Below are 22,364 nucleotides of genomic sequence, written 5' to 3'. Positions count from 1 at the left end.
GGTTTCATTCATTAGTAATGATGTAATGATCCATAATCAGACTGCATGTATGCTTCTAAATCCCCAAGAAGTATACTTTAAAAAAATATTATGGTATTAAGAAATTTCAATACACATACTGTAGTTTTTACAATGTACTTCAATGACTTCTATATTACTATAAAATTCATGTTAACCAGATTCTTTTTTTAAGTCACTTAAAACCACTTCTGAAGACTTTGAAATTGAACAAATCAATTACGTAATAATTAATAAAGCCAAGGTAGTTTAACAGTGTATTTTATTTAAACAAAAACATTTTATGAAGAAATCTTCTACTGTAAAACGCGTCTCCTCTCCTTAACAGCAAATGATTGACATGACACTAGGCTTCTTAAATTCCCTGCCACGGAAAAGGCAAAACAGCGCCATGAAATCTACGCGTGGCCACAAATATATTGCATCCATAGTGTTAATCACTACCATAGAGAATGAATGGGAAAAGTTAAGGGAGTTAAGCTCAACTAAGACAGGGGCTCGATTCCCAACAGGGAGAATAGCAATCTTTTGAAAACCCATTTCATTTTCATTGGGTTTGAGATATTTTTTTCCCCCATCTAGCAAGAAGTAGGATCATTAAAGTCAAAGATGACTGAAAATTAGCATAGAGTTTTGGATTGGTAGTATTGTTCTGTTCTGGGCAAGAACTCCCTGCACATCCACGCAGACTACCATAGATAAGAACAGGGACAGCAGCAATAACCCCCCAGAAACATAAATCTACTGCAGATCTCATAAAAGATCAATAATTTAATGTAACCTTTTAGAAATTAGCCTTCTGATTCAAAGGAGGATCAGAGAGCTGCTTCCTGACTGATAGAGGAGGAGTTGGGGATGGGGGAGGGTAATTAGCTGTTGAGCAACACAGAAGCTGGTGATAATACTGAATCTTATATACTGATCTTATACACTGGATTTTCTTCTACCTGACATCGATTATCAAAAAAAGAAGTGGGCCACAGGCACAAAATCATGCTTGTTTCCTTGTTACTTGCAACACTCAACCCATAGAACAATATTTCAAGATAAATTAACTTTTTGTTCTGAGATACACTCAAAAATGTACCTTTAAATGCTTTAAGAAGACCTACAACACTTCTGCAAAAGGGTTGGAAAATAATGGCATTTAACCATAATCCTTTGCAATATGAAGAACCAACCAGAACTGTTTACACTATTATAGTGTAGTAATACTGAAAGTCAAACATTCAAACTTCAGATTTCATTATATGACAAGATCATACCACACAATTCTCAAAAGCAGTAAAAACAGTACTCCCAAAGTAATATACCCTAGATAAAGGTTAGACATGTTCAGTTGCCCAACATCTACCCGTTGTTTTTTGTTGTGGAATTGACTTGGACAGAACAAGAATTTGGACCAGAGCTTTGAAACTGAGAAAGATTTAGTTGAGGAGGATCAGGTTTATGTACTTATTACTTCTGACGTAATGCTCCAGATGGAGGGATCGTTTTTTTTTGTGAACCGTGAGCATTTGGCCCAGCTGAGTCCCTACTTTCGAGCCTTTTTTTTGTTTGTTTTGTTTGCAGTGGTCAGCAGAACACTAGAAAGCATACTGAGATTCAGGACCATAGACCACAGCACTGGAACAATTTTCAGTAAATGTTATGTACACTCAGGTGTAAGAATATATTGCCATCTACTGGCAATGACTCCAGCTCCTCCTCGTTAGTATAGTGGTCAGTATCCCCGCCTGTCACGCGGGAGACCGGGGTTCAATTCCCCGACGGGGAGAAAAGCAATCTTTTGACAACCCATTTCATTTTTAATGGGTTTCAGACATTTTTGTCATCAAGCAGGAAGTAGGTACCTCTGTCAGGACCACTAAAGTCAAAGATGACTGAAAGTTAGCATGTAGTTTTGGATTGGTAGTATCGTTCTGTTCTGGGAAAGAACTCCCTGCACTTCCACGCAGATTACCATAGATAAGAACAGGGACAGCAGCAATAACCCCCCAGAACAGAACTAATATAAATGTACTGCAGATATCATAAAAAGATCAATCATTTAATGTAACATTCTAGAAATTAGCCTTCTGATTCAAAGGAGGATCAGAGAACTGAATCCTGACTGATAGAGGAGGAGTTGGGGATGGGGGAGGGTAATTAGTTGTTGAGTAACACAAAAGCTGGTGATAATGCTGAGTCTTATATACTGATCTTATATACTGGACGTATATAATGTACCCTACATATAGGTTAGACCAGTGCTTCCCAAACCTGTCCTGAAGGACCCCCTGCCTGCACATTTTGTGTGTCTCCCTAATAAGACACACCCAATTTAGTTCTTGCAGTCTCCACTAACAAGCTAATGAGTGGAATCAGTTGTGTTAGATAAGGGAGACTTACAAAAGGTGCAGGGCAGGGGGGCCTCCAGGATAGGTTTGGGAAGCACCATTTAGACATGCTCAGTTGTCCAACATCTACCCCTTGTGGTTTGTTGTGGTATTGACTTGGACAAAACAAGAATTTGGACCAGAGCTTAGAAAATGAGAAAGATTTAGTTGAGGAGGATCAGATTTCTGTCCTTATTACTTCTGACATAATGCTCCAGATGGAGAGATTTTTTGGCGGTGGTGATCAGCAGAACACCACATGGATGGATAGCATTTTTTTTGTGTGAACCGTGAGCAGTTGCCCCAGCTGAGCCCCTACTTTCGAGCCTTTTTTTGGGCTGTGGTCAGCAGAACACCAGGAAGCATGTTGAGAATAAGGACCATCGACCACCGCACTGGAAGAAAAATTGTTATTGTTGTGTGCACTCAGGTGTGAGGATATATTGCCATCTACTGGCCATGACTCCAGCTCTTCCTCGTTAGTATAGTGGTCAGTATCCCCGCCTGTCACGCGGGAGACCGGGGTTCAATTCCCCGACGGGGAGAAAAGCAATCTTTTGACAACCCATTTCATTTTTAATGGGTTTCAGACATTTATTTTTATCAACCAAGAAGTAGGTACCTCTGTCTGGACCACTAAAGTCAAAGATGACTGAAAATTAGCATAGAGTTTTGGATTGGTAGTTATTTTCTGTTCTGGGCAAGAACTCCCTGCACATCCACGCAGACTACCATAGATAAGAACAGGGACAGCAGCAATAACCCCCCAGAAACATAAATGTACTGCAGATATCATAAAAGATCTCATAAAAGATCAATAAATTATTTTAACCTTTTAGAAATTAGCCTTCTGATTCAAAGAAGGATCAGAGAGCTGAATCCTGACTGATAGAGGAGGAGTTGGGGATGGGGGAGGGTAATTAGCTGTTGAGCAACACAAAAGCTGGTGATAATACTGAATCTTATATACTGATCTTATACACTGGATTTTCCTCTACCTGACATCGATTATCAAAAAAAGAGGTGGGCCACAGGCACAAAATCATGCTTGTTTCCTTGTTACTTGCAACACTCAACCCATAGAACAATATTTCAAGATAAATTAACTTTTTGTTCTAAGGTATACTCCAAAATGTACCTTTAAATGCTTTAAAAAGACATTAAACCTACAACACTTCTGCAAAAAAAACAATGGCATTTAACCATAATCCTTTGCAATATGAAGAACCAGCCAGAACTGTTTACACTATTATAGTGTAGTAATACTGAAAGTCAAACATTCAAACTTCAGATTTCATTATATGACAAGATCATACCACACAATTCTCAAAAGCAGGAAAAACAGTACTCCCAAAGTAATATACCCTAGATAAAGGTTAGACATGTTCAGTTGCCCCATATCTACCCGTTGTTTTTTTGTTAAGACTAGGACAGTGTATTGACTTGGACAGAACAAGAATTTGGACCAGAGCTTAGGAAATAAGAAAGATTTAGTTGAGGAGGATCAGGTTTCTGTACGTATTACTTCTGACGTAATGCTCCAGATGGAGGGATAGTTTTGGCGGTGGTGATCAGCAGAACACCAGGAAGCATGTTAAGATTAAGGACCATAGACCAGAGCACTGCAACAATTTTCAGTCAATGTCAAGCAGGAAGTAGGTACCTCTGTCAGGACCACTAAAGTCAAAGATGACTGAAAATTAGCAAAGAGTTTTGGATTGGTAGTATTGTTCTGTTCTGGAAAAGAACTCCCTGCCTGTAAGAGGAGGAGTTGAATGGGGGAGGGGGATGGGGGAGGGTAATTAGCTGTTGAGAAACAAAAGCTGGTGATAATGCTGAGTCTTATATACTGATCTTATATACTGGACGTATATATAATGTACCCTACATATAGGTTAGACCAGTGCTTCCCAAACCTGTCCTGAAGGACCCCCTGCCTGCACATTTTGTATGTCTCCCTAATAAGACACACCCAATTTAGTTCTTGCAGTCTCTACTAACAAGCTAATGAGTGGAATCAGGTGTGATAAGCCCCTTTCACACTGCGATTCCGGCAAATACATGGGTAAAGTGTTCCGGCAATTGTTCCCGGGTCGCTAGATTTTGCACTTTCACACTGCCAGTGATTACCCGGGATATGTGCGTGCTTTCACACACAACCCGTAAAAGGTCCCGTAACGACACGTGACATCAGGGTGTGAAGTTTAATTCAAAGGAGGATCAGAGAGCTGAAACCTGACTGATAGCGGAGGAGTTGGGGACGGGGGAGGGTAATTAGCTGTTGAGCAATGAAAAAGTGGGTGATAATACTGTCTTCAGATTTCAATGTGCCGGGTCCGACGTGCAGTGTGAAAGGGGCTTTAGATAAGGGAGACTTACAAAAGGTGCAGGGCAGGGGGGCCTCCAGGACAGGTTTTGGAAGCACCGTTTAGACATGCTCAGTTGTCCAACATCTACCCCTTGTGGTTTGTTGTGGTATTGACTTGAACAAAACAAGAATTTGGACCAGAGCTTAGAAACTGAGAAAGATTTAGTTGAGGAGGATCAGGTTTCTGTCCTTATTACTTCTGACATAGAGTTTCAGATGGAGGGATTTTTTTGGCGGTGGTGATCATCAGAACAACAGATGGATGGATAGCATTTTTTTTGTGAACCGTGAGCATTTGCCCCAGTTGAGCCCCTACTTTTGTGCCTTTTTTTTTTTTGCTGTGGTCAGCAGAACACCAGGAAGCATGTTGAGTTTAAGGACCATAGACCACTGCACTGGAAAAAAATGTCAATGTTATGTACACTCAGGTGTAAGTATATATTGCCATCTACTGGCCATGACTCCAGCTCTTCCTCGTTAGTATAGTGGTCAGTATCCCCGCCTGTCACGCGGGAGACCGGGGTTCAATTCCCCGACGGGGAGAAAAGCAATCTTTTGACAACCCATTTCAATTATAATGGGTTTCAGACATTTTTGTTATAAAGCAGGAAGTAGGTACCTCTGTCAGGACCACTAAAGTCAAAGATGACTGAAAATTAGCATGTAGCTTTGGATTGGTAGTATCGTTCTGTTCTGGGCAAAAACTCCCTGCACATCCATGCAGACTAGCATAGATAAGAACTGGGAGAGCAGCAATAACCCCCCAAAACAGAACCAACATAAATCTTCTGCAGATATCATAAAATATCAATAATTTAATGTAGCATTCTAGAAATTAGCCTTCTGATTCAAAGGAGGATCAGAGAGCTGAATCCTGACTGATAGAGGAGGAGTTGGGGATGGGGGAGGGTAATTAGCTGTTGAGCAACACAAAGGCTGGTGATAATACTGAATCTTGTATAGTGATATTATATATTGGTACTGTGATAGGTTTTGCATCCATATAAGTAGATGTGGATCAGCTGATGTGAACTTGACTAACGTGACCTGCCAGAACTAACTCTAAGCTTGATTTATGGCCTGAGCTTAAGAACAGAGAAAGATTAATTAAGGGTTAGGTAAAGAATCAGGAATTTCCTCCACCTGAAATTGATGCCACAAAAGAGGTGGTTTAATCATGCTTGTTTCCTTGTAAGTTACAACACTCAAGCCATAGAACAATATTTCAAGATAAATTAACTTTTTGTTCTGAGATTTTTCTTCAAAAAAGACATTAAACCAACAACACTTCTGCAAAAGGGTGGGAAGGCAATGGCATTTAACCATAATCCTTTGCAATATAAACAGCCAACCAGAACTGTTTACACAGTTATAGTGCATTTGTACTGAAAATCAAACATTAGAACTTCAGATTTCATTATAGGACAAGATCATACCACACAATTGTCAAAAGCAGTAAAACTCCCAAAGTAAAATACCCTACATATAGGTTAGACATGTCCAGTTGCCCAACATCTACCTACCCCTTATGGCTTGTTGTGGTACTGACTTGGACAAAATAAGAATTTGGACCAGAGCTTAGAAAATGAGAAAGATTTAGTTGAGGAGGATCAGGTTTCTGTCCTTATAACTTCTGACAGTGTTCCAGGAGGAAGGATATATATATATATTTTTTTTAACCGTCAGCGTTTGGCCCAGCTGAGTCCCTACATTCGAGCCTTTTTTTGTTTTGTTTGCAGTGGTCAGCAGAACACTAGAAAGCATACTGAGATTCAGGACCATAGACCATAGCACTGGAACAGTTTTCAGTAAATGTTATGTACACTCAGGTGTAAGAATATATTGCCATCTACTGGCAATGACTCCAGCTCCTCCTCGTTAGTATAGTGGTCAGTATCCCCGCCTGTCACGCGGGAGACCGGGGTTCAATTCCCCGACGGGGAGAAAAGCAATCTTTTGACGACCCATTTCATTTTTAATGGGTTTCAGACATTTTTGTTATCAAGCAGGAAGTAGGTACCTCTGTCAGGACCACTAAAGTCAAAGATGACTGAAAATTAGCATAGGGTTTTGGATTGGTAGTATCATTCTGTTCTCAGAGAACTGAATCCTGACTGACAGAGGAGGAGTTGGGGATGGGGGAGGGTAATTATCTGTTGAGCAATTAAAAAGTGGGTGATAATACTGAATCTTATATATGAAACTTGTATACTTATTTTATATATGGGTACTGTGATAGGTGTTGCATCCCTGTAGGTAGATGTGAATCAGCCGAGTGTCAGCTGATGTGAACTTGACTAACGTGATCTGCCAGAACTAACTCCAAGTTTGATATATGACTCAAGCTTAAGAACAGAGAAAGATTAAGTGAGGGTTAGGTGACGAATCAGGAATTTCCTCCATCTGACATTGATGCCACAAAAGAGGTGGGCCACAAAAACCATGCTTGTTTCCTTGTTAGTTGCAAGACTTAAGCCGTAGAACAATATTTCAAGATAAATTAACTTTTTGTTCTGAGATATACTCAAAACTTAAACTGTAAATGCTTCAAAAAAAAGACATTCAACCTACAACACTTCTGCAAAAGGGTGGGAATGCAACGGCATTTAACCATAATCCTTTGCGATATCTACAGCCAACCAGAACTGTTTACACAGTTATAGTGTAGATTTCATTATAGGACAAGACCATACCACACAACTGTCAAAAGCAGTAAAACTCCCAAAGTAATATAGGTTAGACATGCTCAGTTGTCCAACATCTACCCCTTGTGTTTTGTTGTGGTATTGACTTGAACAAAACAAGAATTTGGACCAGAGTTTAGAGACTGAGAAAGATTTAGTTGAGGAGGATCAGGTTTTTGTCCTTATTACTTCTGACATAGTGCTCCAGATGGAGGGATAGGTTTTTTTTTTAAGTGTGAGTGTTTGGCCCAGCTGAGTCCCTACTTCCGAGCCTTTTTTCTGGCAGTGGTCAGCAGAACACTAGGAAGCATGTTGAGATTAAGGACCTTGGACCACAGCACTGAAAAATTCCAGTCAATGTTAAGTACTCTGGTGTAAACACGTATAGAGTATATATAGTAAATATATCAATTCTTCTACTGGCCATGACTCCAGCTCTTCCTCGTTAGTATAGTGGTCAGTATCCCCGCCTGTCACGCGGGAGACCGGGGTTCAATTCCCCGACGGGGAGAAAAGCAATCTTTTGACAACCCATTTCATTTTTAATTGGTTTGAGACAACAAAGGATTTTCGTTCAGCAAGAAGTAGGTACTTATGCCCTCAGCTTAGGCACAGAGAAATATTTTGAGAAAGATCAGGATGGTGTCATTCGTCACACACACATAGTGCTCCAGGTGGAGAGAGAGTTGTTTATTAACCATGCCTTCCAAGCCTTGGTTTTTGGCAATGGTCAGGAGAGCACCAAGACACATATCAGGATTAAGAAAGTTGGACAATAAACACAAAACCACAGCCAAGATTTTTTGGCTGCATGCTCTGGGTGTATGGGAGTGACAAATCAAGTTCTGAGATGTACACAGAACTTAAACTTAGATGCTTCACCAAAGTCACCTTGTATTCAAACATTGCAAACTATGTTAAATTAATGCAAAGATATACCAGACTGTAGTCTAACCTGCAATAGTTTGAATGACTTGTTTAGGTTAAAGAGCCAGCTGACAATATCGATGATGCAAATCTTAAAAAAAGTTTACCCCTGGTGGTTTGTTGTGGTACTGACTTGACAAAACTTGCATACATACACATACACAAGTCCTGATGTTTAGACTAATGCCAACCAAATACAACTCAACAATTCTTAAAAGATACTGCCTTATATATTCACAAAAGTTTTTTGTGCACTTTAAAAAAAAAATTGGGGTCTCTCTAGCACTTAAACCAAGATAGTTTAGCCCTTGATTTTATTTGTTAGCTGACCCCATTCCCATGGAGACAGGTTAGAGCAAGGATATAACTTGAAAAGTGAGAGTTGGGAGTGCACAGTCATGGCTTGTGCAAAGCAAGATATAGGTACTTTTGATCAGAGCTTAGGAACCAAGAAAGATTAAGTTGAGGAAGATCAGGATGCCATCAATGTCGCTCCTGACACAGTGCTCCAAGTGGAGCACTGTGATTTTTGTCGGTGGTCGGGAGAGCACCAGGAAGCACATTTAGATTAAGGGAGTTGGACTGCAGTAGTTTCACACATTGCTGGAGTTTAGAAAGAACTTGAAGCTTCACATGTCCTTGACATTCTGGAGGCCGCAGACTTCCTCCAGTTGGATAGGGCTCGGCTACTCTGCTTGCAAGTTCTTGGAAAGACAATTGTCTCTTAGTAACTGCTTGAGAATGAAGCCTATGCACGGCAGCTCAGCTGTCTAGACCTCTATGCGGAAGCAAGGGATGCAGCCTTAACACACCTACATGCTTTAGCTCCCAAGCAGGACTTTATGTTCCATCTGAAGGAAAGCATGGCTGACCTTCTTGCTAGTGACAACTTAAGCATTCCCAAAAAAGGCTTGGCTCTTGATGTGGCCCTTGGCTGGGCAACATTTCACCCAAGTTGGGAAGAGGACTAAATGGAACTGGTGGGTCTGGTTTGTCCCGATTGCTTAAGTTTACCCAACATTACTGATCTTCTGACCAAGACAAACAGTTCAGACCCACATGCTAAGCTCATTTGTAGACTGAACAATAACTTGCCAAGCAGTTGGTCTATGGGCAGGTCCATGCCTAGAACTCTCTCAAGGGAAACCCTGTTTGTTCTCGGTGGACCGCATGAGCAAGAAACATAACTGCTGTATCGGTTTTACCCCTACAGTGGAAGGTGGTAATCCCACACACCCCTGCAAAAGAAGTGTCTCACAAAGTACTCCGTGGCTGGAGTAGGGAACAACCTCACGTGAGCCTATACATTTTAACCTTTCACAACTTGTTAGCATAAGGCGCTTTCGCACTGGAGGAACCTCTTCTTGTTCCTAGAACTATTGGCAGAAGTACCGGCTTTTTGGTACTGTACAGTCTTGTTCAAAATAATAGCAGTACAATGTGACTAACCAGAATAATCAAGGTTTTTCGTATATTTTTTTATTGCTACGTGGCAAACAAGTTACCAGTAGGTTCAGTAGATTCTCAGAAAACAAATGAGACCCAGCATTCATGATATGCACGCTCTTAAGGCTGTGCAATTGGGCAATTAGTTGAATTAGTTGAAAGGGGTGTGTTCAAAAAAATAGCAGTGTGGCATTCAGTCACTGAGGTCATCAATTTTGTGAAGAAACAGGTGTGAATCAGGTGGCCCCTATTTAAGGATGAAGCCAACACTTGTTGAACATGCATTTGAAAGCTGAGGAAAATGGGTCGTTCAAGACATTGTTCAGAAGAACAGCGTACTTTGATTAAAAAGTTGATTAGAGAGGGGAAAACCTATAAAGAGGTGCAAAAAATGATAGGCTGTTCAGCTAAAATGATCTCCAATGCCTTAAAATGGAGAGCAAAACCAGAGAGACATGGAAGAAAATGGAAGACAACCATCAAAATGGATAGAAGAATAACCAGAATGGCAAAGGCTCAGCCAATGATCACCTCCAGGATGATCAAAGACAGTCTGGAGTTACCTGTAAGTACTGTGACAGTTAGAAGACGTCTGTGTGAAGCTAATCTATTTTCAAGAATCCCCCGCAAAGTCCCTCTGTTAAAAATAAGGCATGTGCAGAAGAGGTTACAATTTGCCAAAGAACACATCAACTGGCCTAAAGAGAAATGGAGGAACATTTTGTGGACTGATGAGAGTAAAATTGTTCTTTTTGGGTCCAAGGGCCACAGGCAGTTTGTGAGACGACCCCCAAACTCTGAATTCAAGCCACAGTACACCGTGAAGACAGTGAAGCATGGAGGTGCAAGCATCATGATATGGGCATGTTTCTCCTACTATGGTGTTGGGCCTATTTATCGCATACCAGGGATCATGGATCAATTTGCATATGTTAAAATACTTGAAGAGGTCATGTTGCCCTATGCTGAAGAGGACATGCCCTTGAAATGGATGTTTCAACAAGACAATGACCCAAAACACACTAGTAAACGGGCAAAGTCTTGGTTCCAAACCAACAAAATTAATGTTATGGAGTGGCCAGCCCAATCTCCAGACCTTAATCCAATTGAGAACTTGTGGGGTGATATCAAAAATGCTGTTTCTGAAGCAAAACCAAGAAATGTGAATGAATTGTGGAATGTTGTTAAAGAATCATGGAGTGGAATAACAGCTGAGAGGTGCCACAAGTTGGTTGACTCCATGCCACACAGATGTCAAGCAGTTTTAAAAAACTGTGGTCATACAACTAAATATTAGTTTAGTGATTCACAGGATTGCTAAATCCCAGAAAAAAAAAATGTTTGTACAGTCAAAGGTAGACACTGCTATTTTTTTGAACACACCCCTTTCAACTAATTGCCCAATTGCACAGCCTTAAGAGCGTGCATATCATGAATGCTGGGTCTTGTTTGTTTTCTGACAATCTACTGAACCTACTGGTAACTTGTTTGCCACGTAGCAATAAAAATATACTAAAAGCCTTGATTATTCTGGTTAGTCACATTGTACTGCTATTATTTTGAACAAGACTGTATGTTCACACCACAGGAACTAGTAACATATTTGTTTAAGGATCTCCGTTTGTGGTAACTTAATTGGTTCCTACTTCAGAGTAGGGTCTAGAACAGTTCTATAAGAACTATCAGTGATGTAAGTGTACATTTTTATTGTTATTCAAAAGGTCACACAGAAAAATGTCAAATGAGAAGCATAAAACAAGCGATTTTTTTAAAAACAGTGAAAGACAGATGCACAGTTTTACAATGAAAGATCAGTTATGGCTACTGTGCAAATAACATTTCTAGAACCATCAAGAACAACAAAAAGACTTTGCCTTTAGCCCTTGGAGTAGATTATATAAATCAAGGGGCCTGCATAGGCTTCCTCAGATTCAACTATTCCCTTTGACTTTCGAGATTTTGAGGCACATGCTCCAGTGAGAAATCATCTGATTCTTCATTTGCTAAGGCAATACTCAACCAAAGAGCCATCTAACAAAACACAACAAACTCCAGTAGTTTCTTGCAACAAATTCTTTCAGTGGCAGAATCACTAAGACAAGTGGACATTTCACCACTAGACTGCACCGCAAGTCTTTCCCAGTGGTCCACCACTGCCAGTTTTGAAAACAACAGCCACTACAGAAAATCCACACATTTCCACACAACCTAGAAGAGTACCTAAACAAATACAAAAGTGCTTAAAAAGAATGCATCTAAATGTTGTGGGTCTCTCTAGTCAGGAAAGCTGACTAATTTCTTATTTAAATATCACTGTTCCATAATGAACAGTTGCATTATTAGTAAACTAATCAATTAAATACTTAAAGGGGGGGTGAAATGCTATTTCATGCATACTGAGTTTTTACACTGTTAAAGAGTTGGATTCCCATGCTAAACATGGACAAAGTTTCAAAAATTAAGGTGTACGTTTGAAGGAGTATTTTTGTTCCCAAAATACTCCTTCTGGTTTGTCACAAGTTTCTGAAAGTTTTTTTTCGAGTATGGCTCTGTGTGACGTTAGATGGAGCGGAATTTCCTTATATGGGTCCTAAGGCACTTCTGCAGGAAGAGCGCGCGCTCCCGTATAGCAGAGCACTGAGAGCACAACAGACTTCACTGATCAGAGCGAGAGCGTCGCGAAAAGTCACAAAAGAAGTGTGTTTTTGGTTTCCAGGGCAAGACAACCCTGCACAGATTACCAAAAAAAAAAACAGCATTAAGGGACCAGTGGATGGAGTTTATTTTTACAGAGCATCAACGGAGTTGTGCAAGTGTTTTTGTTTGTTCCCTGCATTTCGAAGATGCTTGTTCACAAGGCCCAGTTTGACGACGGATTTGCGTATCGTTTATTTCTTAAGGATGATGCAATCCCAACGAAAAGGGGTCACGATCGTGTGTTGGAACCGCAGGCGGTGAGTAAAACTGCTTAAAATATCTCTGCCTCCTTGTTAGTGCGTCCGCCTCCCATGCCGGAGACCCGGGTTCGAGCCCCGCTCGGAGCGAGTCGTTGCTGCTGCTGCTCTCGTTCAGTTTCAGCCTCGGGATCTGATTCTGGATCATAAATAAACGGCTGAATCTGACTGTAAGCCATGGTTTGTTTTGTATGATGGTTTTTCCCTCACGGTAATGTCACAGCTTCCACATGCTCTCAACGCAAAAGCCTACTGGCGCTCGTGATTCTTTAGCTCCGCCCACACGTCACGCCTCCAGGCGCTCGTGTTTTTCCGGGAAAAATCGGTACAGACTATCTTTCTCTTATGAATATAATAAAACTAAAGACTTTTGGAGTTATGAAGGATGCAGTACTACTCTATAGGTAATCAAGATTAACAGGAGATTGAGTGAAAACGAGCATCTCACCCCCGCTTTAAGATGTCTGTTTATGAACCATTTTAATGTGTGCAAACTTTTTAATCTGAGTTTAGGTGCTACTCAGTCAATGCATTATAATTAATTAGACTAACGTTAAACTAATTAATATAGTTGAATCTATATACTCCAATGGTAATGTAATAATACAAAATAGTAGTATTTTTAGATTTTTTAACCAATCTACTGACTAAGCGCTATGTTTTCAGGAAAACAAAACATCAGCAGTCTGAAATTACAAACAAGATAAGCCAAGAAAGTTAGGATGGCTTAAAAGTTTATATACATTAAATAGAATTACTACCTGGCTTTTGGCATTCTGCTATTCATTTTTCGCCTCACATTCGTCAAATTGTTCAGAACACAGTTATTGGCCAACAACGCTAATTTAGAGTTAATGGCACCCTTTTTCTGCTCACAGCTTTGTTCTTCTTCTCCACCTTCATCTTCTTCTTCATCAGCCTCACTCTCTTCATCGCTCCGTTCATCGCGTTCCACCTTAAAACACATTTGTTAGGAAATTGAGGGATAACCTCATTTATAAACTCAACTCTTACGATACTCACTTCGCCTAAAAAGAGAAATTTGTGAACCATTCGAAGAATCAGCCAAGCCCAGAAGATGTGCAGGGCTTGAAGAACCAGCAACAGGCCGTTCAAGAAATAATAACCAGAGTACGGAGGAAAGACGTCCAACGAATCCACCACAGCTGTGTAGACGATTCTGGAAATAAACCAAAATACGGTTTATAAATCCTAAGAAGATTTTAGCCATGTCAAAGTCTTATATTTTGAGAAAACCCGTTCAAAATGATCTGAAATCAGCATTAAATGAAATTAAGTCTGACTAAGTTCCTACCGGCATGGGAAAACCACCAGACGAGTTAACAAGAATACAGCGGCGAAAACAACAAACAAGGCATCGCAGGTTTTCTCCATCCAGCATAATTGAACATCTTAGCAGACTGCAAATCAAGCAAAAACAAAACATTAGTTATTTCTGTATATATCTTTATTATTTGTTAAAATAATACATCCATGATAAAAAAATTTCATTTGATTAAATGATAAATTTAATTAATGTTTTATGCCTTCATTTACCAGATATTCGTGTATTAAATAATTAATTTATTTATTAAAGCACAAATGTTTTTATAAAGATCATATTATCTGAAAAAAAAAAAAGATTTCATAGTGACCTATTAAAAAGTTTGTTTATAAAAAAAAAATATATATATATATATATATATAAAAAGTTTTTTTTAAATAATTTACTTAATTAGACATGCTTCTTGATTAATAATCCTTAATTGAACCATTTAAAGCTAATAAATTTTTTTTTTAAATTACTGGGGGAAAATTAAATGCATTTCATGCTAGTAAAACTTTTAATACATTGTTCTTAAATTGTATAGGTTTCATCATTTCAATTGATTAGACATGAGTTTTCATGACAAAATTTTATTTTAATTTAACCACTAAAAGGGAGGTTAAAGGATTAAAACAAAGAAAAGCAGAAACAAAATGGACCCCAGAAAAATTTACATGGAATTTGTGAAAAAATAAAACATTTAATTGAGCTCTAAATCCACGATGTCACAATGGAAGCTGGCAGATCGGCCAATCAGATTTACCTCCAACAGGAAGTCAGAAGAGTCGTGGACGAGCATCACCAGGGTTCCCACGCGCACGTAGTTCGCACAGTACGAGAACGCAATGAGAAAAATGGTGGCGATGTGGTGAATGATCTGCTCTTTGAAGTCCTACACAACCGAAACAAACACATACCCACAATTCATCAATTTTAAGATCATTCGATTTCACACAAAATTTTAGAAAACTTACTTTGCGCTTTACGTCCACCGATACGCAGAGCAGAAGCGAGAGATAGAATGACAACTCCATGATATAATACCAATACTGAGCGTCTGTTACGACCTGCAAACCAAATCACAAATAACACTATTTGTGCTCACTAGTTCCTCTGATTTCTGCCTAATCCTAGTCCCTGGGATTGTTTGTTACAGACCTGTCTTGGGTATCCGCGCCAGCATTCCCGATGATCCCAAAACCACGGCGTCTGAAAAACACCATTTGACAAAAATTATTCCATGTGAATTTATATGTTTGAAAGTTTTGAATAAAAAAGCACCCATTTTCATTCATTATATGACCTAGAATATTTGTGTATGAAGTGTATTAGATATTATTAAGAAATGCAAAAAATTAAAAAATAATAGTATCAAATTTGTATTTGATATTTTGGAGCAACATGCACCATTTTTATTTTGTTTTATATAGGACTGCTAATTGTAGTGTATTTATGAAAAAAAGTGTATTAGATATTATTAGACCTTTTTTTGTGCCGACGTCACAATTACGTCAAAGTGCTAGCTGGAGGCAAAACAAAGTGAAAATTGGAAGCGGCACAAGGAGCTAAAAATATCATCTTGTTGTGATGTTTGATGCCAGAATCAACGTAATAAAGGCTTCAATTTGAAATTTGAACACATAGATGCTGCCACTGCCAGACAAAAAAAAAAATGACAGCTGAGGTTAAACGCGTTAAACACTTCTTATCAGAAAGTAAGTTTCTTGTTAGGTTAGTAATGTTAGGTTTCTCTATAGATGTAAGTCTCTCAAACAGAAGGGAATCCTGTCAGATCGTCCATCCTTTGAATTATTCTGGTTTTGTCCGTTAAAGTTAAACTTTTCAAATAACAATCGCGATCCCGGAGAGTGAGCGACTTTACATATGCAAGCAAAATCTGATTTTCTCAAGTCACTGTTAAAAAACAAGCTAACAATTGTTAATTTCGTTAACAAATACCATGACGAAAAATGTTTGTTGACAAGCTTTTTTCACATAACTAAGACGAGACGAAGACGAGATGACAATAAGGTCAATAAACGATAACTATGACTATTTCAGCATGCAATTTCATTGACGAAGAAAGATAAGAAAAATAAGCTTTACCAAGAACTGCTCTTTACTCCTCTACTAGGTATAAGTCTTTGGTATATAATAAAATGCCTATAATAAATCAGTACTCTAGATGAGGTCAAATAAACCATGTATGAATCCACACTTAATGGAGAAAGTGCAATACCTGAAATCCAAAGGTAAATTTCCCAAATCCTTGTGGAAAACAAAGACTTTTGAGATGACAATTACATGAAATTACGATTAGATGGATCACTCATTAGATGAAGTATTATAGCGAGTACAATTACATAATAATTGGTTTAATATTTAAAAATACTGTTACATTTATTCATTGCTTTAGACAGAGATGCCTGTGATTGGCTACAATACCGAACGCTGCACGTTGTGACGAGAAACCCCAGCTTAATGGAGATACTCACGTTAATGAGCGGGACGAGACCAGCTGAGAACGCGATGAGGTAAAACACAAACCTCCACCTGAGGAGGCACACAGGAAAGCTCATGTTAATCAAATGCAAACACAATCAACCGCAGACGTCTGCTGTGAGTTTTAGCAGACTCTAGAGGCTTACGAGGCTTCACAGAACTTCCTGGTGATGCCGGGTCGGTCCTGGTTTCGGCGGAGACGCAGCCAGGTCTGGATCTGACGCTGAGTGAGTCCACAGTGCTTCTCCAGAACCAGCAAATCATTCTGAACAAACACAGACACGGGGAAAATAAAATAAGGGTCTCTTTCCATTATATTTTGAAGCTTATTTGGTGATATGTCAAAATTGGCTGATATGCCAATAATGTTTTTGGCACATTTTCTAACTATTATACTGTATTTCATATATGAAATATATATAAACTGTAATATAAGCCCTGTAAATTAAATGTTCAATGAATGTTGCTTGAAAGATAAATTAATTCAAAAGTTAAAAATAAAAATCTATATTGTTTTTCTATGTATGTGTTATATATATATATTATATATATATAAATAATTACCTTAATAATGTATTAATTACCTTAATAAATAAAATATACATTATGTATCATAATCATTAATGATTATCTAAAAATTACATTATTATAAATGTTGAATATTATAATGTGTTATGTCGGTTTTGAAGATTATGTATGCGAGTATGCAATTACTATATATGAGCAAGAGAGAAAGCAACAACAAAAATATATATATATTTGAATCAATATTGTAATAATATTGTCATAAAATGTGAAACAATTTTAACTAATATTGTAATAATATGATTAATAAGTCAACAGTCCCATTTAATTAAAATGTTTTTGTGCATGTTGTTTTTGTGGATCAGATCCTCAGGTGTGGATGTCCAGTATTAAATCAAACGTCACAGATGGCAGGCGCTCATGTGACTCACTAACTTGTGACGGCTGATGCTTCTTCTGCAGGTAAAACACCTCCAGCTTCGGGACGGGTGTGACACGCACCCAAACCCTGTCCCGGACGCCCAACCACCGGCTGAACGGCAGCGCCACAACCCTGCAACACACAGACAGAGACAGTGTAGTGTAGCCCCGCCCACCAGAGAATGCCATTGGTCCATAACAGTGCTGTGCATTAAATATTAAATAGCTTCTCATTGTGTCACAACACACAGCAGTTTTGCATCTATTACAATACACTGCACCTGCTTAAATTAATTCTCACTACTGTAATGCAAACCTTTTCTATTTTTAAGAGAATTTTATTTAATGTCTTAATTAAATGTCTTAAATAATAAATAATGCATTTTAGATGGTAATTTAAATTATACTGAAATATGATTTAATAAACGTAACCCTCCAAATGAAACAAACCAGTGACAAGCTGGAGCTTTAATGAAAACACAACTCAAAAATGAAAGCAAACTAATGTAAAAAATAAATAAATAAATTAACTTGTTTGGTAAAATTAATCATCATTAAAATGTAAAATTAAAATGTGGTAAATTCATCATTATTAAAATTGTATTGTTTGCATTTTTTATTAATTATTAACTATTGTAGTTATACAATAAATAATTAAAATATGAAATTAATTACAATTACATACGATTGTTTCTAAATAAGATTTGCCCATAATAAAAATGAACACCAAATAAATAAACAGTTCTTTAATAGAAAAAATAAACGCGTGCATTAAGTATCCAGTTACTGCAAAAACACAATGGACACAGTGTAAAAACAGCAGCCTGCACCAATGGTTTTTGTCACAAGGAAATATTGACAACAAAACCATTGGAAAACATTGCTCCACATTCATTCTGTCAAAACCGACACACTACAGTCTCGATCATTCAGAGACAAACTGTTGAATAACACATCCCGGTTAAAGTTAAAAAGCATCCTAAGTGCCCTAGAGAGAAAACCCAAACGGTATATTATTAACCCAATCTGTTAGTGTTTACAGTAATGATACCCTACCAATCAGAGTTTCCGCCTGTTAATGTTCAAAGGTGAACATTCAGTAGATGTAATACTGATATGCACCTTTCGAAGACGATCCGCAGTGCGATGAAACCCAGGGCCAAGGGCAGGGAGATGAGCAGGTCTCGAGGTACGGGATGCCGACCTCCGTCCGCCGTCCCTTCAGAGATGTGTTTCCACGTGACGCCAGGAGGAAGCCAGAAATCCTGCCGCCACATCCACTGGTTCACAAGTTCCTCTAATCTACAGACGCCAAAGAAGAAGGTTAGAGCTTATTACAGCACATAAACCATCTACAGATAAAATTCGGTCAGCAGTAGACAAACTATTAAGTTAACAACAAACTCTCAAAATAGTAACATAATGGTCCATAATGGCTGAACTACTGACATTGAGCGTTTAGAAATACAGCGCTCTGACAGGTGAGTTTAAATAAAACTAATTAAAATAAATAGATGTGTTTTCTGAACAGTCATTTAGGCCCGCGAAGGGTTAAGCATGCTGTGACGTCATGACTCCAACGCGGTTAGCGATCACAGTTATATTGACAAGTCAAGTCCTTTATTTGTATAGTTAAGTTTTTTTTTTTTTTTTAACAAAACATATTGTGTCAAAGCAACTGAACAACATTAATTAGGAAAACAGTGTGTCAATAATGCAAAAAAAAATTACAGTTTAAGGCAGTTCATCACTGAATTCAGTGATGGGGTGAACTAACGTTACTGCTTTAAAATATCAATTCTGAGCACTGGACGGATGAATTTATTTAATAAAACATATGAAAATAGACAATATTACCAGAAATGTGTTTTGTTGGGTCCGCGAAAGGGTTTAAACTGCCTCCGTGACGTCAGGGCTCCTCAGAGATTACCGATCAAACCGCGTATTTACAACAAATCAAGCTAAACAGCAATAAAACTATGCATAGACAACATAATATTAGTCGTAAAACAAAATGAAAACAAGCCAACTCGCTCATTAATGTAGGAAATTCGTCAAAATTGTCAATTATATCTAAAATACAAAATTATATCTATAACCATCTAAAGACACAGCCTTGTCAATTTTAACACAATTGCTGCTTTAAAACATACATTTTGAGCACTTGCTATGTGATAAATACAGCACTCCGACAGGTGAGTTTAAATAAAATAAATAAAACACAATATTTCCAGAAATGTGTTTTCTAAACTTTAATTTAGGACCGCGAAAGGGTTAACGGGTCTCCATGACATGACAGCGATTGACGTTTTCAGGTTGTATATCTATATAGCTACATAATCAGATTATATCGCAATAAAATTATGAATAGACGCCACAAATTGATTTTAAAACTAAATGTAACGGTAGACAAATATAAGATCACTAATAAATCTAAAAAAGACGTCAGAAATCGACAAAATCACTAATTATTCATGATTTATTACAAAAATTTAGTAAGAACTATAATAACAGTACATTTTGTACAGTACAATGAAAGAAATGCCGTCCGTATACGGCTAATGTAAGATATCGAAGTACCGAATTATTATGTTAGTGATGAATGACATACGCGGTTATAATTATAATTTAAAACGTGGTTATTACGTTACCTGTCCATGCTTCAGTGATGGAGAATGTCGTGTATCGATTAAAGCAGGACACAGGCCTCTTCTCCCTCTTTAACGCGTCTTTGCGTTGTTTATTCCCACTCTTCAATGTGAACAGCACCCACCGTCATTATGATCACTCGAGATCTAAATGAAAACAAACGCTCGCGCGGATTCTACCGGCAAATATTCGAAGAAATGCGCGCGACCCGCTCCAGATGTCGACATCAACTCACATCCACCACATCAACCTCTGTTTCCAAGTCTTTCAACGGCTTCCAAGAGTAAAATAGCTCGTGCATTTGTTAAATTATCCCAGAGCCGAGAGAATCCAAGAAAACGCTTTCAGGAGCAGCATCTCCGTCTTTCTCTCCATCCATCAGGGAAACATGTTGTAAAGTGCTTTGCTTTCCACAAATCCATGTTGTATAGTCGCCCCCTATTGACCATTAGATGAACATATGACATATCTATCTATCTATCTATCTATCTATCTATCTATCTATCTATCTATCTATCTATCTATCTATCTATCTATCTATCTATCTATCTATCTATCTTTAGTTGTATGTATTTTAATTGCATATAAATTGTTCCTATATTTGGATAACATAGTTTTACCATGAATACTAAACTTGAATATCTGTCAATCAATTAGAAATTAAACAAGATTTGTTTGAAATACACAACCAGGTTTATACCTTTATTATTTTTATTCAAAACTCTCAATGGCACGTATACTTTCCCCTTTCCTGTTATATGTTTTGCCAAGAAAAATTACCAATAGGTAAGTAAAAGGTCTGCCAACTTCCAGCACCATTTAAGAGAGGAATGTACGTCAGTCCTGTCCGTCTGGCTCCTTACAATGAATCTACTGTCTGTTTTCATATCAGCCGGGATTTCAAATGGAAGAAAACAATCGTCTATTAATTGTTCTTGGCTGTCTCTTGACGATCTCATCTCTCGTCTATTTCAGGATATTGTGCACAGCACACGAAAACACAATTTGCACGGTTCATTTCTTCTTTTCTATGTTCCATCTAATGACAGTCCTGTAAAATGCATTGCATGTTTTTTTTTTTTTTTTTTTGGCTTTTAGCATGCATGTTATCCCAGACTCCAGGGCATTAAATCTAAATGCAATATATGTGGCCAAAAGCCAATGTATGCATTGCAAACCTTCAGGATAGCCTTATTATGTGTATAATATATTCACAGTATGTGAGTTTACATAATGCAGGCTGTTTAACTTCATAAAGTTCTCTCTGATATTTTAACCTTATATCTGATTTATCAATGGTATTTAAATAAACTCTAGCAACTGCCTAGCAACCAGGCAAAACACTCTAGAAACTGCCTAGCAACAAGCCAAAACACTCTAGCAAGTGCCTAGCGGCAGTCCAAAGAGCGGCTAGTATAGCAACTGCCTAGCAACCAATTCAAAACACCTTTGCAAGTACCTAGCAACTAGCTAATTAGCAACTGCCTAGAGATTAATCCAAAACTCTCTAAAAACTACTTAGCAACCAGCCGAACACTCTCACAAGTGCCCAGCAACCAGCATAAAAACAGCCATTGAACAACTACCTAGCAACCATCCCAAACATTCTAGCAGCATTTAGCAGCCACTCAGAACAACCTGGCCACCAACACCATAAAACCCAGCAACCACCTAGCAACACCACAGAAACCAGCCAGTAATACTAATAGCAAGCACCAAGCAACCACGCAGAATACCCTAGCAACTGCTTAGACATAAGTTCTCAGAACCACCTCAGACCTCCACCTGTGGGTTTAAAGAGGTGAATCTGCTTCGTTGTAAAGGTCAGAATATACTTGTAAAGTATAAGTTGCAGCTATGAGCTTACAAAAATAAAACTTTTGGTCACTTAGAGTAAAGGTACAAAGCTTAAGTCCTTTTTTTAGGTTTTAGTTTTTGTTCTGTCAGTCCCATCTCAGTTCAGCTCACATGTCTGAGATATAATTGAGAGAATGAGAACTGGACGTCAGCCAGGCTGAACCTCTAATAGTGCCAGCGATTCGACCGCTGAGGCCAGAGCGCTCGGCTGTGGTCTCCCTCACAGTGCCCCTCTGATGGCTGACAGCAACAGAAGCAGGGCACACGGCCAGGGACGCCGTATTTCACAGCATAGCGAGAGACTTTCCC

The 22,364-nt window shown here is 38.5% G+C and overlaps 5 non-coding genes and 1 pseudogene across 5 annotated transcripts; 5 read left to right on the top strand and 1 right to left on the bottom strand.

Moving 5' to 3' along the window:
* The first annotated feature begins 1,723 nt into the window (after nucleotides 1–1,723).
* trnad-guc (transfer RNA aspartic acid (anticodon GUC)) lies at nucleotides 1,724–1,795 on the top strand. The gene has a single exon. It is a non-coding gene; the product is annotated as a tRNA-Asp (tRNA).
* Nucleotides 1,796–2,869: 1,074 nt separating this feature from the next.
* Nucleotides 2,870–2,941, top strand: trnad-guc (transfer RNA aspartic acid (anticodon GUC)). The gene has a single exon. It is a non-coding gene; the product is annotated as a tRNA-Asp (tRNA).
* A 2,294-nt stretch (nucleotides 2,942–5,235) lies between these two features.
* Nucleotides 5,236–5,307, top strand: trnad-guc (transfer RNA aspartic acid (anticodon GUC)). Its single transcript has one exon. It is a non-coding gene; the product is annotated as a tRNA-Asp (tRNA).
* Nucleotides 5,308–6,636: 1,329 nt separating this feature from the next.
* trnad-guc (transfer RNA aspartic acid (anticodon GUC)) lies at nucleotides 6,637–6,708 on the top strand. Its single transcript has one exon. It is a non-coding gene; the product is annotated as a tRNA-Asp (tRNA).
* A 1,179-nt stretch (nucleotides 6,709–7,887) lies between these two features.
* On the top strand, nucleotides 7,888–7,959 carry trnad-guc (transfer RNA aspartic acid (anticodon GUC)). The gene has a single exon. It is a non-coding gene; the product is annotated as a tRNA-Asp (tRNA).
* A 5,573-nt stretch (nucleotides 7,960–13,532) lies between these two features.
* LOC113080805 (ceramide synthase 2-like) lies at nucleotides 13,533–20,540 on the bottom strand (annotated as a pseudogene).
* Nucleotides 20,541–22,364: the final 1,824 nt, after the last annotated feature.

The sequence above is a fragment of the Carassius auratus genome, unplaced genomic scaffold, assembly GCF_003368295.1.
Source record: "Carassius auratus strain Wakin unplaced genomic scaffold, ASM336829v1 scaf_tig00032082, whole genome shotgun sequence".
NCBI lineage: Eukaryota > Metazoa > Chordata > Actinopteri > Cypriniformes > Cyprinidae > Carassius > Carassius auratus.
Note: the sequence above shows the minus strand (reverse complement) of the source record. Positions and strands in the feature narration are given on the sequence as shown.